Genomic DNA, 18,312 nt, shown 5'->3' on the forward strand with positions numbered 1-18,312 from the left:
ATCTACAAATATTTATACATTATTTTTAAAAAATTAAAATATATTAATTTAAAACTAAATTTGTAATATAAATTTTGATGAAAAAAAATAATTTGACCTTTCTAAAATAAAATTTTAAATAAATTGTGTCAAAATATATATTTTAAAAAATTAATATTTTACAAGATAACTTTAAATTTTTTAGATCTAAATAAAAAAATAAAAATATAATGTATAAAAAATAAGATATAACTGAAGGTATTTTAAAAAAAAGATATGTAATTTTAATAATTTATAAAAAATGAAAATATAAAAGAAAAGGTAGAATCATCTTCTCAATCTAACAAACCATAAAGACAGTACAGTTAACTGAACCAAGAATTTATTAAGTTCAGTTTTTAAAAACTGAAACATAAAACAGTATATTTAAGTTATAGTAAAAATGATTTAGTTCCTTTTAGTATAATATAATACAATTAACTAACTGTAGTACAATATAGTTCAGTATCTTTTGTCCAGTCCTATTTATATATACATAAAATTATATATTTTATTAGATATTTAAATATATTGTAATTTTATTATATTAAATTAATATTTTTTATATCATATTTATTATTATGTTATTAAATTAAATATATAATATATAGTTTAATATAGTTTAATATAGTTATTGAATATAATATATTTTTTAAAAAATACTCGTAACAGTTAAATAAAAAATACGCTATACAAAAAACTTGAAATTTAATTAAAATGTAAAAATATTTGATTAATTATAATAAAATTCACTAATTTTTTTATAATTACTAAATATATGTTTATTTTATATAAATATTATTATTATTAAAGATAAATAAATAATTGGTACCATACATTAGAAAAAAGAAAATAAACAACATATAATAAAAAAAATCCATAAAATTATTATTCATAAATTCATTATTTTAAACTTTCAAAATGAGATGACTTATTTATATTTGATTCAGATTTAAATGGGTTTTTTGCATAACAAAATCATTATATTATATATTTTAAATATATGTTTAGTAAATCAAAGAAAATTAAATATATTTAACCAGTGAAAGATTTTATCATCTTATGTGTTATGTAATTTTTCTAGATAAGAAAACAATCAAGTGTATTAAAACCTCTTACAAAATTTATGTTAATCTTATTAAAATTTTTGTATATAATCCTTCGCAAAATAAAAATACTTAAATTTGTAATAAATTAAAATTTTATTGTATTTTTATTATATTCAATGTTAAAAGCAATTGTTTATTTTATAAAATTCAATTATAACTAATATTTGCCAATCAAAAGAAGAGGTGGATTGATTTTATAGAAATTCTTGATTCTTTTATAAAAATTGGCGTTGATTTACTATTTATTTGAACTCTTGCAAACTATAAAAGAAAACACAAAAATATAAGAGATTAGAGAGGGTTCTATTTAAAGTGAATATGTGGCTTTTCTTAAATTATAATTTATTTAAGTAAATATGTAGATTTAAAAAATAAAAAACTAAATATTTAATGTTATAGTTTATACTTAATATAATTTAATATTTTGACATTTTTTACTTTTTAAAATTATTTCTACTAAACATAAAACAACATCCCCTCCAACATTAACTTTTCTTGCTGAGATTCTAATAGTTTAGTTGCCCAAATATATTGCTTAAATAATAGTAATATAATAAAATATGATAATGTCGTTTATTCTAAGACCACGTTTCTATCCAATTAGCGTACTTCTCAATATAATTTAAAATTTTAACATACTTTCTGCTAAACATAAAACTACATCCCCTCCAACATTGAAGTATATTGATAACTTTTCTAACAAAAATTCTAATAGTTTAGTTAATGCCCAAATATATTGCTTAAGTAACTTTCTCAAAATTTGTTTTTATATTTTTAAATTGATGTATTCAATCCTATAATTATTATTTTAGTTCTGTATATTTAAATTTAACATCTAATGAAATTTTTTGACTGTGACAAAATTAACAGAAGGATTGTAAATCTGGACTGTTATTTACTGTGACAATTATTATTATTTTTTAAGTATCATTATGCGAAACTGATGTAAATTGGAGTAATATTAAAAATAAATTTTATTTAGTGTTGATTAACATTGAATAAATTTTAAAATAGAAAAATATTAATGTCGGCCAAACTAACTCAATTTAAAAATTAACTATAAATTAAATTGATTAAGACGATACTATTTAAACTCAATTTTCAAAAAAATTGACACAAATCCAATATTGATAACTATTTAGCATTAACTTTTTATTTTGTTAGTGTCGTTTTTTAGCAATACATATCTGTTTTATTTTAATGTACATGTTAATAATAAATAAAATACTTACTGGTTATAATTAATTAAATCTTCCTCTCTACTCCTCATAGTTTCGTCGATGTTTTATTTTAATGTCTATAAAAATTTAATATGGTCTTTAATTATTTAAAATTGAGCAATGTTAATCCAATATATTATATCATCTAATTAATAAAAAAATAGTTAACATATTCTTGTAATAAAAATGTAAAGTTTATAATTAAATATTATTAATAATATTGTACAAAGCAAGTAATTACTTGTTTTTGACGAATGTTTTACTAAAAGATCAAAATTGTTTAATTTCAGAAAAGTGAAACATGAAATATGATATTTAATCTTTGTAAAAGTAAAAGAAAAAAAATACAAAATTATAGAAGTAAGAATTAGATTAAAAATTTTATATTTTTAGTTAGTCGACAAGTCAATGAGCAAGGCATGCAATCATCTATTCATTAAGTATAGGAAATATTTGTGGATAGAAAGCATAGTTGCTAACAATATATGCACTTTTCTATCCTTCTGGCATTGAAAGAAGATTATGAAAGCTGAATTATCAGAGCTATTAGTGAGAGAATGTTGAAGTTGAAAGAAAATAAGTAAGGAAGCATTCCATTACGTCCAAATAAATGTTTCTAATAATTTAATCTAAGTCTTCTTACAAGTCTTCTTTGGGTAGTTCAATATTTATTGTCCTTTCTTTTTCTCATTAAAGAAATAAGTGTTTGTGATTTAAGTTTCTAGAACTACTTAAATTTAGTGTTCCCACTTGGAATTCAACTTTTTTTAACAGAATATTTAATCATCTGAAATCTTTGATTTATTAATATATAAATAACGTTTTAATAACTACAAATGAGTTATAAAGTTTAATATATACAACTAAAATAGTCTTTAAGTAATTATTTTAAGAAAAGTAAATACCAGTTAAAAATCACTTTTTATATATTTTCATCAAATTGAATAAATGAAAAGTTATTTCTCTTTAAGTTAAACGTGAATTATTTACCTAAAGCAAATAAAGAGTATAAATTTTATATAATTAAATAAAAAAAATAATTAAGATTTCAATACTTTTTGTAATCTATCACATGTAATTATCTATTTTATTATTTTTATGTTTATAACTTTTATTTCACACGGATACCTTTATTTTTTAGAAAATACAAAAGTATGGGTGTGATAATCAAACTATTAGCTTAATTGATAGGTTTAGGGATATAGAATAGGAAAGAGAGAGTCCTACTCCATTCAATAAAACACGTAGGAACAACATTCCTTAATTAACTCAATCACAATATAAAATAATGTATACAACTGCAGAAGAAACGCACGGTCGAGATGAGATGCACATTAATGGATGAAATTGTCATTGAGAGATAAATGTAAAATTCAAAGCTTTATGTGATGGCTACAAAGGATCTATTGACAAAACTTGTTTTGATGAATACAAAACACAAATATCTTTTAATTTTAAAATAATTATAAATCATAGACAATATTAAAAAAAAAACACACTATCTATTGACATCACAATATATAACACTTAAAAATAAAAAAAATAAAAGTGTTCTTTATGGGTCTCAAATTATTAATTTAAAAAAGAATATAAATCAAATATAGATAATATCTTTCTAATAAAGTGTTGTTTATATATAATCATTTTTATAGTGCTTATTTAATAAACCATTGTCTTTCGGTTTTGTGTTTTAATTTATAGAGTTTAATTTAATAAACAAGGTCTAAAGAGGATTGTTTATAATTTTGTAACAGTGTGGTGGTGATTATCATAAATAAAATATAAAAAAAAACTGTTTTCAGTCGTTTTCTCAAAATTTATTTTTATATTTTTAAATTGATGTATTCAATCCTCTATTTTTTTTAATATATTATTTTAGTTGTTCTGTATATTTAAATTTAACATGTAATGAATTTTTTTGACTGGGACAAGATTTACAGAAGGATTTGTTGAATGAAGTAAGAGTTTTATATCTTATAAACAAAAAGATATTTTTATACTGAAAGTGAAACAAAATTGAAATCCTTAAATGAAGAAAGCGATTCACCGTAGGCACAGTTTTAGCGTTGCTTTGAAATATCTTTCAGTGGGAGATGCTCCGCAGAACTAATGCTCCATTGTTTCATTAGCCTTTCATTGTCATCATCACTACCCTAATCAATTGCATGTGGACTTAATCTTATGTGGGACATATCATATGGAATAATATCCAATATTTTCTCTTTATTAGAAATAAGAAAGGTGAGTCCTATTCTCTATAATAAAAATGTTTTTGTGTGTTTGTATGAAGATAAAAAAAGATCATAAATTCTCAACATTCTTTTTCTGATATAGTATAAAAGTAGTTGTATATAAACAGTGTATTTAATTATGTTAATTGTTTTATGGTTGAACTCGTGTTTATCTATGGAGACTTTTTTTTTTTCTGTATCGATATTCTTTAAGTTGAATTTTAGGATTTTTTTTTTTCAAACTAGACACTTTTAAGTATAATTCTTTTTGTGAAAAATTAAACTTTCATTATGCTTTTTTTCTAATTTTACAAGTTATTTGTTGATGAAGTTATGTTTTTTTAACGAATTCTCAACAACATTTTTTTCTAATTTTATAGATTTTTATATTTATTTATAATAAATCACTTTATTAAAAATTTACAATATTTTTTAAATTTATTTGAATATAAATTTAAAAAATACTTTTAGTTTAATAATTATAATTTAATTAAAAATAATAAAATTTGAAGAGTGTATAATATAACACTCCTTGTGTAACTTATAAATTATAAAACTTCTAACAACTTAAAAAAACAATATCTCGTATCATCAATAAACAGTCCACAAGAACAAAATAACTTTCTTTAATCATTAAAAAAACCATTAATAAACAAAACTTTAATCCGATTCTAAAATTTAAGATATTATTCAAAAATTACAATTAAAAAAGTAATAATTGTTTCAAATATAGTTTTTAAAATTTCCCAAAAGATTTTCTAATATACATTCTCACTTAGTGTGTTCACTTGGGAGTGATGGGAGGTGATTGGAGGAGATTGGGGGAGAGTGATTGAGTGGATTTGAAGATAATATTTTTTGTTGTTTATTTGAGTGAATTTGGAGGTAAACGAAAGTGAATTTTGAAGTAAATTTTTTTAATTTGTCATATAAACTAAATCATACACTAATTCTCACAAATTTTATTTCAAAATTCACTCTCGTTTACCTCCAAATTCACTCAAATAAACAACAAAAAAAATTACCCTCAAATCCACTCAATCACTCTCCCCCAATCACCTCCAATCACCCCCAAGTGATCAAGCCTATGAGCTAACCAGAAAAATAATACAAGACAACATACAATGACCATACTCACTCACATTACTTAAATCAACCATTTCCATCTCAGACAAATAAAATCATCTCCAGAAAATTTACCAAATCGTATTACCACTAAGTATATAGGAAAACAATATGTATCTTCCTCCTCTAACCTTCCATCACTCTGTTAGCTCACCAAAGCCTTACGGTTAGAGTTATCTAACTACTTCCATAAACCTTATGAGTAACACTTTGCTTAAGCCTAAAGCTTTACAACCACAATTTCTATCAACTTCCATAAGCCTTACGAGTAAACTCTACTTAAGCCTAAAACCTTATTGTGAGGATTTGTTTTCCCTATTTTCATAAGCCTTACAAATAACAATAATCATGCTTAGGCCTTTAGTCTTATGGACGGAACAACCACTCTTTTTGCTTACTTATTGAAGTCTCAAACAAAAAGGAACTAAACTCGACTTTTCAGTTACAATAACAAAAGACATAACACATAACTTCATTTTCCAATACCAATTGAATCGACGAGTCATATCACATTAAACAACTCAATCAACATCAAACAATTTAACCATGCATTACACGCTCGATAATCATTACACACAGTTAGACCAAACACATAAAACTTGACAACAAAACATCACAATAAAGTCAATAATGCACACAACTCAACTAATGTAAAAAATCTCATGGTTGACCTCCAAAACATACAAACTCGATTCTACTAATTTGAGGTTCAAAACCAAGTTCACATGTTCCATACCAAAAAAAATAAAAAGCTTTAATAACTTTTTGATAGAGCACAAAAGTATAATTCAAAATTTAATTGGACACATCCTCATCACATTAACCATCTAAAAAGAAAAATAAAATAGCAACAAAAGAATCCTATTAATATATGTCTTAGCCAAACTAATAATAAAATATAATCTTATTTTATCAAAATAAGAATTATAACCAATTTAGATATATATTAGAAGACTTCACAATAATAGGCGTAGCTCTGGTGGTCTGCTTAAATAAATGCTAAAATTTTGTTAAAAATTCATTCAAATACTTGTTCTTATATGACTTGAATGAGTGCCATAATGATCAGAATGCTGCTCCACGATTCATGTCACAGTTTTAGTCACTGCTTTTACTTCCTTTACTTAGCTTTAACTTTGTAAATCCTCCTTGTTATTTAGAGTATTATTTAGTCATTTAGTTGTTCAAAATTCCTTAGAAGTAGTCCTTGTGCACTTTTAATTTACGTATGTCCAAAATACATGCTGGTCGAACTGAATATGTTGATTTCACGCTGAGCATGTGTAGTTTCATGTACTATTGAGTTCCTGTATTTGCTATTAGATCATTAATTAGAAAGTATTTAACATTTCCATGTTTTTTGTGCTTTTGTGTTAACTATTGTCGTGATTCTAATTCAATTTTGGAAATCATTTTGCTTTTAGTTACTTATTAAATGGCCGAAATTGAGTTGATTTATTTTCTTGCATTGAATTGAATTTGGTAATTTGTTTTTCATATATGCCTTTTGAAGTTCATTTAAAGATCAGAGTATGTCTCCTAAGCTTTCCAAAAGATGAGACTATTTACTATAGGTTAATTGGAACAAGTTTATTATTAAACTAATAAGAGATTGATGTAAATTGTTTATTGCAAGCCACTTGGAGCACATATTCAGTGTTAATTCAAGAAGAGATCACTGCAAAGTGGTTAGAGCACATTTGTTAGTGTTGAAATATATAAAAAGATATTTTTATTTCAGGTCAACTGAACTTTTGGTGTATAACTTTTGTACTTACCAGTAGCATTTAAACTCTTGATGTAATTCGACACACAACTTTTACTGTAAATCGAGAATATTCATTTATGTTGCAAGAAAAGCTCTCTAAGAGTCAAGATTGATGTTTCTACACTAAACTATTCCTAATGATAATTGCATTAAAGGCTAAATATAAATGATCAAATATATTGCAAGAAAAATACTAAATGCAAGAATTGAATAATTGAAAAGAAATAAATTTGGCTAATTAATCGAGGATCCTTTTAGATTGAAAACTCAAAGGCTTCATCTGATAATTGTTTCTTGTTGCGCCTGCATCTGATACTAGATGCTCTCTGTCGTTGGACTCCTCTGTTGGGCTAATAACAATCCAATTACATTTAGTTCAGCCCAGTCAATGGTTTTGTAAAAAAAAAAAATTGCATTAGCTGATATTATTGTCGGCAATTTAATCAGGGTGTTGTTCCTCCCGTTTGCTCCTTCCACCTCCCCAACTTTTATCAGTAATAGTGGTAGGATGTTATTTTTTTTAAAAATAACAATAAGTGCCAGTAATCTTCTAAATAAATTCATATTTTAGTTGAAATTTTGTTAAAATTATAACAAGACAAATATATTTCAATAAATAAGAAAGAAAAATTTATAAGTTTTATATCTTTCTAAAAAATATATTAAAAAATATAAAGAATTGAAGCATAAATTGAAGATTTAAGTAAAAATAAATTAAGTAAATTGAATAATATATGAGGAAAAAAAAATACATTAAATCCAACAAAATATATGGTTACAAGTGTTTCTCATAAATTTGTAGATGAAATTAGAGAAATCCTACTCTTATGCATGCCTGTTTAAATTTAAAAGTTAAAACCTCCTTTAATATTTTATATAGTTATTGACCTTCTTCTGATATTTTTAAAGTTTAAAAACAACATTTAAATTTTCTTAAAAATATCATTTTTCATTAATTTATTTATCTATATTTATTGTGATGTAAAAGTAAGAAAAAATAACAAAATAAAAATCTTATAATTATTTTATGGACAATGATATTTTAACAACACTTTTTGACAATTTTTTTGACAACGGGACACGTGTCACCATTTCATTCGTCTGTTTGAATTTATTTTAAAAAAATATTTGAAACGGACCAATGATAAGCTGTCACGTACGCGTTGTCAAAAAGTTGTCAAAAAGAAGGTTGTTAAAGAGACTTTTTCTTTATTTTATCAGGATAGCTTGAAAAGTAGTGCATTGCTAAGTCACTATAATTGCATAAAGTAAGGACTTCCATTAACGATATGATCATCTTTGCGTTTAAACAGTTTAGACAAAATTAAGATTGCAGTCAACATAGGTTTGGGATTTCTGCTGCAATTGAAGAGCAAGCTCAAGCTGTATCTCCACTTCGCCCATGTTTGGAAGTTCCGTTCCTTGTTTATGCAAGCACCTCTCAGTGATGTCAATGAACGATTTCCAACAATCTGGAGCGATTCTGGACTTAATAAACGGATCAACTATTTTTTCTGCATGTAACTCCACTGAATAATTCGGGTTCTTCACACGTTCCAAGTACAAATCTCGCGGTTTCTTTGCACTCAGAACTTCCAATAGAACCACACCAAATGAAAACACATTTGATTCCACAGTCAAGATGCCAGAGTCTGCATACTCAGGATCACAATATGCGAAAGTATCATGGTTTCTCGCAACAAGAGATGAACTTGCAACATCGACTGCTCCCCTTTTGGACAAAACTAAACCAGAAATTTTAGGCTCCCAGTTTTCATCCAAAAGGATGTACTGTGTTTTGAAAAAGTTGTGTATCACAGAACACCTGCCTCCTGTGTGTAGATAGTGCAATCCACGCGCCACACCTATGCAAATTCGAAGCCTCCTTTCTCACGAAAGTGGAACAAATTTGTGATTGTTTGTATGATGAAGGTGATCATTGAGAGAACCGTTAAACATGTATTCATGTACAAGAATCAGATGGGGGTATCTTTGAATGCAAAATCCAATTACAGGCATGATGTTGGGGTGGTGGAGTTGACAGAGGAAGAGAACCTCGTTCTTTAACTGTGATTCTGAGAGACCAGAAAGAGAACCTTTGTTGAACCACTTTATTGCAACAGCGGTAGCACCTTTGTTCAGATAACCCTTGTACACTACTCCGAATGAATCTTCTCCAATCACCAAAGATTCCTTAACATTCGTTAGTGATGACTGTATCTCTGCAAGTGAAAAGTGGTGGCAATGTTCTCCCATGATGTTGAAGGTTTTTGTCATGAGTAATCTGTTTACCCCTGCCTCAGGTTTAGAAAAACACGAAAAAGTGAAAGAAGACCCATTCGTGCAGTGTTGAAGAAGTCTAGGGCATAACCATCTATATCAATGTCTGTTACTGATGTATAAGGTTGTCCATAAATAGCTAAATTAATTAAGACTTGGTTTTGGAGTTCCTCACACGTTATTAGGAAAAACATATTCTTGATTGTGTATATGGAAAAATAAATCTTCCATGTTGCCGAGTCTTGGTTTGTCCCAGTAAGAAGAGTACAAGAAAAAGCCAATTAGACGTGGTCGTTTGTCTTTCAGCCCTTGGCACCATGCTAATTAACGTTTTATCGAGTAATAACATATTTAGGTCTACGTATGCCAGAAAAACATTTTATACAGGTCAAAAAAAAGTTTTTTATATCAATTTTTGAGTTGGTATAAAATATATTCTACTTTTATATTGATTCCACTGTATAAAAAGTCAACCTTTTATAATATAAAAAGTTTATTAGAAAAAGAATAATTTGTATTTTAATCTTGACTTTTTATAGTGTTTTCTAATTAATCACTGTAAAAAAAGCATGATATTTTATGCTTGTTAATGTCCTAACGAGTATAGAATGTGACATTTTTATATCGTTTAAAGCTTTGACCAATATAAAAAAGAGTCCTTTTCTGTACCGATTGGTACTTTAATTGGTGTAAAATGTCAATTTTTATACCAATTTCAGCATTAGTCGGTATAAAATGTCACTTTTTTTTTCAATAATATTCACATCGATAGAATCTCATAACAGTCCAAATATATCTCAAGAACAAAATAATGACTACATCATACTATTTACAAATCTATTAATACTTCATAACCTTATCAAATAATGAATACATCCTCTAATATTTACATAAAAAATACCTAACATCATTTTTTATAAACATATAAAAGGAACAATGTCTACGATTTTCGAACTTTGTTTAGGACTTCTTGTTCTATTGGAGACAAGTTACTGAAAATATACACAATGAATCATTTAAGTCAACTTATATTAATAAATACTTAGGATGTTCATTATAAAATGTGTAAATTAACAAATTCATGAGTCAATAATGTTTTCAGCACTAGTACAAAAAAGGGCATCAACATCTAATGTTCAACATTAAAAACGAAAAATGTCAATATTAACGTTGATCAATGACATTGTTGTAAATAAATGTAATAAATTAGAGGTTAGAATAGCCTAAATTCCAACGTCAATTAATGTCTGAAACGTTGAACACCGACATCATTCAACGTTGGTTTTCCCCACTAAAGACATTATATTGTGGCATGAGTAGAAATATAATGTCTGTATAGACAATTTCAGACGTCCACAACAAATAAATACCTTCATTCACTCTAGTTTCCCTTTCCTAAAGAGTTTTTAGATCTTTTGTAACCTCCACATCCATTCACCTAACTTTCACTTCCCTAGAGAGCTTTTAGAACTATATCAACTTCCAAATTGTTAATTTTCTGAATTTCAATAAACTCTTTCATGTTCACAAAAGCTAGGCTTTTCTTGCTTGTTAATTCATCATCTTTATGCATAGTTTTTGTGAACCTTGAAAGTGTGGTTGAATTTCAGAAGCCAAAAATTAACAGATCTAGATTTCAAACAGCTTCTTCATATTTACATTTGTGCATAGGTTAATGAAGACGCTTTTGAAATACTCGAACCAAATGACGTAAGAAAAGCCTAAATTTCGACGTCAATTTATTTAAGTTTTCCCAATTGAAAATATATTTTTCATCCTCTTTTTGATATCACAGTTCATTATAATCCATCAAATAAGAGAAATTTGAATAACATTTATGTTTTTATTATTATAATATTAACAAATAAAATAAAATATATTAACATAACAGATAAATAAATTGTAATATAAATTTAGTTCAAATTTTTAGGCTTAATTTTTTTGAATTATTTAAAAAGATATCACTTTTTACTATTTTTTTTTTCGGTCTTTCTTTTCCCTTCCATGTTTTATTACACTTTTCATAACAAAAGTGAATTAAAATTATATCAGATGGAAATTATTCGTGGTGAAATAATCTTCAAGGTCTCCTAGGCTTTCTTATTTTACATGGTAACTAACGATAATATTATCCTTCAACCTGTCAAAGGACAATAAACTTTGGGGGGAATAACTGCATTATCATAATATAACAAAAAAATATTGGTATAATGTTTTTTTGTCCTAGATTTGGTTAAGAATATTCAAAATGGCTCCCATTTTATTTTTTTGTTAAATGTAGTCCTAAAGAATATAATTTCTGTTCAATTTAGTTATTTTGTTTTTTCAATGTAATGCTAAAGAACTTTGTATTCAATTTAGTCCTTGTTTGTGGTTCATGGAATTTGTAAAAAGGACTAAATTGAACACAAATTACGTTCTTTAGGATTAAAGTGAACAGAAAAAATAAATGGGAACCATTTTGAATGTTACCAACCAAAACTGGAACCAAAAACAGTATTTTACCAAAAATATTTTTATTCAAATAATTTGATCGTAAAAAATAGTTATAACTTTTTATACGTAAATAAATATTTTATATCACATAATATTATGAGTAAATATTATTACAAAATTTTGTAGAACTCCTTTTCGTAAAATTTCACTCACTAAATTATAAAACAAATTTATAATTATTATTTTAACTTTTAATCTTTTAAAATTTGTTGTATCTCAAACAGCTAAAAGTTAAGAGACATTGAAAAAAAAATTACTTGACCAAACTTAATTTATTGGATGAATAGTAAAAAAAATTAAGCTAATTAATAGAATTAGATTAAAAATTAAACTCATTCTAACTCAACTCTTAAATGAAATTAATTAAATTAATTTTAATCACAATAAAATAAATAAATGCTCACATAAGAAGGGCGACCTATTTATCATTGGCGTCAATATACAATATTTATCACAAATCAAAAAGATTCAATTTTAACCATTTTCATGCATTATTTATCTACAAATTTTAAATAAAATAAAATTTGATAATCTTATTTATTATTGAACAAGCTTTATATCCTATCTGCGTGCATCTTATCATGCTTGTTAAAACAAAAAATTAAGCATACTTTTTCATAAATACACCAAACATGTGAACTTTGAAGTTATGTGCACATTTTAATCAAAATCATGAGCTTTTGTCTTGACCTCTACAACTTCTTTTGGTTGGTTAATATATTCTTCACTTTTTTAAGAATATTAAGAATTTTGAAAGCAAATATTTTAATCTTTTAGGTAATGCCCTAAAAATATTACATAATTAATAATAAATTATGATAATCTCGTTGTTCCTTCTATCCCATCGGTGTACTTCTTTTCAGGTATATTAAAACAATTCAAGCATATTTTTTCATGAAGACTCTAAACATGTGAAGTTCGGAGTTATGTGCACATGTGAATGTCAATTATGAGTTTTGTCTTGACCTCTACAACTTCTTTTTGGTTGGGAAATATTATTTTCTTTTTTAGGTAATGAACTCTACAATTTAGTGGTAGTGATCTCATGATCTTTTCCATAATTATAAGATCATTGATGATTTCTCCACACCCTTTCATCTGATTCGTAATAGTGATCAGTATCTTGTTGAAATATTCACCAACCCTGTCGTTGTCTTCCATCTGTAGTAACTCATCCTGTTTTCTAAGGGTTTGAAGCTTCACCTTCTTGATCTTCTCCCCTCTCGTGTGACAACATACAAGTATGCTCCAGGCTTCTTTGACAGGCTAGCGTTTTGAATCTTCTCAAAGTGGGCATCATCAACACACTGGTGAATGATGAAGAGGGCCTTGTTATCCTTCTTCTTCAACACGACTTTCTGATCTTCCGTTGCACCAAGACCAAGCTCTCGGTCATCACCCTCAATAACGTCACTCACGTCTTGAAACTTGAACAACACCCTCATCTGTGTGTTCCCTCTCGTCCAATTCTTTTCTATGAGTATCGGAAGGTTTGCTGTGGAAAGATCACTCCCCGCCATTCTTCAAGCACGAACTCTTCAAGAATTCAAATCTTGATAGCCGCCTTTTTCTCCTTGCTTCAAAACCCAACCAACCTCATCGTACTGTTTTTTTGGTCTTCTTGAAGCACGTCTCAGGTTTCTTCGTAACCTGGCTCTAGATACCAATTCTGTTAGAAAATTGGAAGAGAAAAATGAAAGAATAAAGAGTCTGTATTATTCAACTGAAACGTGATACAATGTTTATATACAACATGCATGGGATATAACCGTACACCTAATAAAAGCAACAGACAAAATAATCAACTATTAAACTGTTTGACTTGACTTTCTCAATAAATATTAAGAAGTGTAATCCTAAATAATATATCCTAAATAGGTAAAATCCTCATTTTAGTTTTTTTTTTAGTTCAAAAGATTCTTTTAATACTAATATTTCTCTATTAAATTAATTATTAAATTATATTAGAAAAATTCAATTTTATTTAATAATATACCTCTATTAAATTAATTGTAACATTAACATACATTTTTTTTATTAATAAATAAAAAAAAATCATTTTTTAAATCTACTTTAATCCTTCAACGTTCCTGATTTCTTTCCCAATGAAAAACTAATTAAGAGCACAAAAGATAACGAGCTTGTAGATTTTGTTTTTTTTTTTTTTATGTAAAAAGCTTCCTTGGACTCACTTTCTTCTTGCTTTTATATGCCTTCGAAAATGATTTTACGATAGAGCAATTTGCGTCTTGAATTCAAGGTCTAATACTAATATGATGTCTCTAATCTCGATATCCATAATTATGAGATATTATTATGTGTTTTGTCTCTATAGAAAATATAATTTCCTTTTATACGTGTTGTTTCCGATAAAATAAATATGGGAAAAAGATATAAATTATTATCAAACATTATATATTTCTTTTTGTTAAAAGTAATATAAAGAGATCTATTTATTAATATATATTATTTCTATGGGCATATGTGTAAAGATGGTCGTTGTAAATATGCATTTAAATATAATAAGTTTTCTTGTAAAATAGTATGAGTGTTAAACATAAAACAAGAAATACAATCACGTTTAAAAGATAACTTTGTGTATAAAAATAAGATCAATCGAATTATAACATTTATTTTATTAATGTTTAACCATTAAACGAACTACTCTTCATTTATACATAACAAATTTATATATAATAGTATATAGATATACAAATATAAAGATAATCGAATAAAATAATAATTACAAACTTAAAATACTTATTACATATTTATTATTTATCAAAATTTGATAAGCTATTATAGGCACTTCCAGCATTTTAGATTAATATCTCCGCGGAATTTAAGATTTATCTTAAGAACAAATCTTACATGATGCTCTTATCCTAGGTATCAAACTCAGCTTGAACTTGTGTACTGCTCCTACCTCATCGTCCCTTTGGATCCTTAATCTCAGAGAATACATTCTCAGGCAGCAACCTGTCAGATTGCTTGCTCCCATAGCTATCATCTGTATTGCCCGCGGTGTTAAATCTACTGCTATTACTATAATCTGTAAGTTCTATTGCACTACTATGACTGCTGCTAAACATGTCCTCACTATCTTCGTAACCCCCACCAGTGTCCATCATCACTCCATTATTACCACTTTCATGAAGCTGCAGAACAAGCTCCAGCATTCCAATGATGTCGTTCATGGAAGGCCTTTGGGTCCCATCCTCCAGCAAACAGGTCATGGCCACCTCTCCAAATTTTTGCAAACACTGGGGTGTTATCTTGTCCTTCAGTGCTGGATCCACAATTTCACCCAAACACCCCTTCTGATATCTATGTTTTGCCCAATCAACAAGAGACACCTGTTGCTTCTCCACCATACGGAGCAAAGGCTGCCTCCCACACAATACCTCCAACAACACAACCCCAAACGAGTACACGTCAGACTTCTCCGACAACCTCTGTCGTTTATAATACTCCGGGTCTAAATACCCAATACTGCCCTTCACCTGGGTACTCACATGGGTCATTGAAGAACTCGTGGGCCCAATTCTGGATAACCCGAAGTCTGAAACTTTGGCCACCCACTTTTCATCCAATAAAATATTGGTACTCTTCACATCACGGTGAATGATGACGTGCTTTGCACCTGTATGCAGATAGTGGAGCCCTCCTGCGGCACCTATGCAGATCTGGACCCTTTGCTTCCACGTCAAGGACGGATTATCAGAGCCGTAGAGATGGTCGCGGAGGGTTCCGCGTTCCATGAAATCATAAATAAGTATCATCTCGCCGTTCTCGTAACAGTAACCGATGAGGGAAACAAGATGGAGATGACGAAGTTGAGAGAGCATTTCGATTTCGTTCATGAACTCCTGCATACCTTGCTGAGAACCGGGTTTGAGCCTTTTGATTGCAACAGGTACTGAACCCTCATCTACNTANCCTTTGTANACGTTGCCGAAGCCTCCCANNCNAACCACCATTTGTTCGTCGAAGTTATTNGTGGCGGCTCTGATTTCTGNTATGGAGAAGTAGCGGCAGAGGTTGGTTGGCAGTGACGATGAGCCACCCCCGCGAGAAGTTCCGCCCTTTTTGCTGGAACCACTTTCAACGGCGATATTCTTTTTGCATTTGATGAGGAAGAAAACAACAATAGAAGAGATTAAAAGGACAGCTGCAACTGCTCCTATTATGGCTTCTCGGCTTTTCGTGATGANGCTACTTTNCTTGTTTGAGCTAAGNGGAACCTTGGGCTTTTGAGGAGGAGNGTTTGGNTTTTGTCCAGCGAGACTATCTGTTGAGCTGCTGATTTTGAAGACTTCAATTGCGTTGATAACTGCGTCTCTGATCCGGCTTGTAGGGCGAGGATGCAGTTTCACTGATAGATTTGTTTTGTTGAGATTACCTTGTATGGAAACTACGTAGTCTTTAACCACCGGTACGCCCTTCTGATTATCAGTCCACAGGAGAACGTCTGCCCGATCGGTAGCCAACTGATCCGCTATGATGATGTTGAAAAACAGGTCACCAATGTTGTTAACCCACGGATCAAGCTGGCAAAAGTGTAACCGTAGCATGTAGAAGCCTGAATCAACTGGAAGCAGCCATGTGAGATTGAAACCCATGTTGATGGAGCCATCAAGTCCCATACTCCGAACGGTTCTGTACACTTGATCTGGTGCCGTGTAGTTATAGGTTTTAATGAACTTGAGTTTTGTATGACTCCCATAATCAACTGATTGATTATATGGAGTTTTTACGTACTTGAGGTCAGGTACCCACGTTCTGAGCATACCNGTGTCNNCTGNGGGGGGAATTTCNTTTCCAACGNNTAACCTGTACATGGTNTCGAGNGCAAATTTGTTCNCAACGACANATGGGGTNGTGGTGCCAACATNTTGCGGCTGCTCTGTGGAGTCGTCAGGATTGGTGTAGTATAGATAAGGGGGCATCGAAACAATCTCGATCCCGTTGATGAAAGCGTAGGAATATGTGGTGCTGGGAAAGAAGGTTATATTCAGCTTCTCACCGTCTCCTACGTAGACGCAATACTCTCTGAACAATATATCAGGGTGGCTAGGGTCATCATCAGCATCGGCGTTGAGGGAAGCGTTGAAATCTTGAAGGAGGGTGAAGGGGCCTGCTTTGACTGAGAAAGAGGCTTGGAAGCGAGGGAAGTTTTGGTATGAAGTAGAGTAAAAGAAGAGACGAATGAACTTGGGCCTGGTGTGACAGGGAAGGAGTAATTGAATGAGGAGTAAGAGAGACGAGCATGGGTGTAGGGACCCTGTATGGTAGATGGTGTGAGTGAAGGAGCAGCGACTGAGGGATTTGTTGGAGAGAGGAAGTGATTGTCTGAAGTCCAATTCCGAGTGTCAAGAGTGGAGAAGTTGGTGGATGAGCCACAGCTGATGCTAAAGAGGTCAATGGGACGATAAATAACGTCTGCCATGGAAATGAAAGAGAGGCAGTACCACAGAAGGAGGAAGAGGATGGTTCTTAAACCTGTTCTTGTGCAACTTGTGTCCATCAATAATCTGTGATCAGAGCAACAAAGAGAGCTCAACTCAAAGACCATGAATCAACCTATGAATATATAGTTTGAGAGGTTATGGTAGCCCGGGCATTTCGATCGTGTTTTATTTTTCTGGATTTTTTTCCGAAGTATGCAAAAATGGATTGCAACTTCTGGACAAAATATATATATTTTTTTTATCAAATGAACAAGTCGTGGTGTCTCAAGACGACTTCACATGAAAGAATAGATGAATATTTTATTTTATTTTTTGTCATTTTCAATATTGCATATTAAAAGTGTTTAAGGTATATGTAATTGTTTTAATGTTAGTTTTTCATTTTTGGTTTAATCTCATTTTATATCCCCTTTTTTCGTCCATAATTTGAAATAGGTCTATTTCTTTTGGCGTCTCAATTGGATCCTTATTTTAGTAAAATTGAATGAAATAGAGGCTTTCTGTCAGATTTATCAAACGCCATCAAGGAAGGTGCTACGTGGAATGCTGACAGTATACATATGTAAGGGAAGTTGACATGCTAACGTGGCATGC

At 29.2% G+C, this 18,312-nt stretch overlaps 1 pseudogene; it reads right to left on the reverse strand.

Annotated features, from left to right (window-relative positions):
* Positions 1-15,056: 15,056 nt before the first annotated feature.
* Positions 15,057-18,006, reverse strand: LOC106758814 (annotated as a pseudogene).
* Between the last annotated feature and the right edge of the window lie 306 nt (positions 18,007-18,312).

Source organism: Vigna radiata, chromosome 4, assembly GCF_000741045.1.
Source record: "Vigna radiata var. radiata cultivar VC1973A chromosome 4, Vradiata_ver6, whole genome shotgun sequence".
Classification (NCBI taxonomy): domain Eukaryota; kingdom Viridiplantae; phylum Streptophyta; class Magnoliopsida; order Fabales; family Fabaceae; genus Vigna; species Vigna radiata.